This window comes from Paramormyrops kingsleyae, chromosome 13 (assembly GCF_048594095.1).
Source record: "Paramormyrops kingsleyae isolate MSU_618 chromosome 13, PKINGS_0.4, whole genome shotgun sequence".
Lineage (NCBI taxonomy): Eukaryota > Metazoa > Chordata > Actinopteri > Osteoglossiformes > Mormyridae > Paramormyrops > Paramormyrops kingsleyae.
In genome coordinates this window covers 3,739,336-3,741,399 of record NC_132809.1, presented here as the reverse complement: position 1 = coordinate 3,741,399, position 2,064 = coordinate 3,739,336, and the positions used below count along the sequence as shown (strand labels likewise).

General features: G+C 40.3%; 1 long non-coding RNA gene across 1 annotated transcript; it reads left to right on the top strand.

Moving 5' to 3' along the window:
* The first annotated feature begins 415 nt into the window (after positions 1–415).
* Positions 416–1,260, top strand: LOC140578263 (uncharacterized). Its single transcript, XR_011982361.1, has 3 exons — positions 416–528; positions 897–963; positions 1,179–1,260. It is a non-coding gene; the product is annotated as an uncharacterized lncRNA (long non-coding RNA).
* Positions 1,261–2,064: the final 804 nt, after the last annotated feature.

Below are 2,064 nucleotides of genomic sequence, written 5' to 3'. Positions count from 1 at the left end.
GGGGGGGTAGTTGGTTAATGAGCAAGCGGCAGCCTTTTTGCGCTGTATATTCACAGACGCACATCGCGATTTAATTTGCTGCACAGCTATATTTTGATTTATTCATCCATCTATCTATCAAATCGGACATTTTACGTGGCATCTGAATTATACTGTAATTGACTCCAATTACATGACTGGATTCCGGGATTCCCTCTGCATCACAGAAATAATACGGCTTTAAGTTATAAATGGAACTTACCTTTATCTTCACGGAGGGATGGTGTTCGCGAATATGGGAGAACATGTTCGACGTATTTCCTCCTTTTGCGGCCACTGTTCGTCCACATTTCTTGCAAACTGGATATCCACCCCACGATCATTTTTCGGATACCCAAAATATTCCCATACTGCAGATTTTAATTTTTTTTTCGGCAGGAAATAGAGATTAGAATTTGCAGCCACTATCGGACATTTTCGCCGCTGTGCATTTATGGGTGGAGTCTAAGCAGTAAAGCGGAAAGAAGTTGCATATACACAGCAGCGCAGGTGAGATCTGGTTTCTTTTTTTTTTTTCCAAACCGCGGATAGGCAAATGTGCATGATATGATAATCGTACATGTCAATATCACAATAAACCGCCATACCGGTATACCGTTACAACCCTAGTGGGGATTGATACACCTTACAAAGTTGATGCTGTAATATTTATCACTCTGATGCATTGTTCTGACCCATATGCATATAAGCCTTTCAGTCTGACAAGCTGGTAGTATCATGACTGCCTTTTTCCAGGTCTGGTGCCCAACGTGATCAAATTGTTTTACACCTGTGCCCTCAGGTGGAGTCAACTCTATGTGATACCATTACAATATGTCATAGTTTTACAATAGTTGTGACAATATAATTTCTTTTAGGAAACTTCAATGTGTTGAAAGCACAGATGGTAGAGGAGGAGGAATGGGTTCCATCTCCATTGAACAGGTATTTATGTAGCTGATCTTACAGCTGAACCTGCTGTTTTTCTCTTTTTTTCTCTGTGCTTACTGTGCTGTACCCTACAAAAATGTGAAAACAATGAGCTTCATTTTAAGCAGTTGGAGTTGGAATGTAGAAGTCATGCTATTTTTGTCTGTTTTTGTTATATTACAGAACTATTGTAAAATAATATTTGCGTGCTTGTATGATTTCTTTCACAGATCCCCCTCGACGTCCTGGAGGATATCCTTTTAGAAGTAGTCCTGTTCGAGGGTGACAAAGCTTTTTTAAAGCTGTCACTTGTTTGTCACCTTTTTTTGGGACTTAGTCGGAAGGGAAACATTCCGTGCCCGAGCGCATTTTCAGTGGCTTGACAGTAGGTATAAAACATATTATGATATTTGAATACCCTTTGAGTTAGGATGTTTGTATTCCCATTAACAAGGGATTTTACTCTAATGAATCATTCTTAAATTTGAAACCTACAGGTGTAGTCCCATGGAAACTGTACAGTGCGGCCTATCAAGCACAATTCCGACGATTGTATCGCCTGGAATGCTGCCAGCACTGTCTAGAGACTTATAAGAACAGCTTACCAGGTATGCATACTGTGTAAGAATGTTGACAATTGTTGCTGAAGTCAGTGGTTGCAAAAAGAAAGTCACCAGAACAATTTATTGTGTGTCAGGTCCTGAATATTTTCTTGAAAGTATGCAATGAAAAACATTGTTGCTCTGTTTTGATACTAAGTATGCTTGCTTATTATTTATTGTCCCATAGGCTACATTGGGCGTGGAAGACGAGGGGAACTTCACACAGCCTGGGTTCTGCAGCGAGTTCTGCAAACACCTTACGGAAGACTTGGGTGTGTGAATGGGTGGGTGGGTCAGTGAGTGAGTGAGTGAATGGGTGGGTATGTAAGGAAAATAGCAAATTGGATGACTTTGGAATAAAAAAATAACAGCTACTATGCCTCTGTTTCCTTGTCTACACACAGACTACACACATGACCGAACCACATTTTAAGTTTTATCAGCTTTTCATTAAAAAGCACAGTGGCACCCAATTGTGATGAGTTACTGTATGTGGAAATGAGTGGCACCTCTG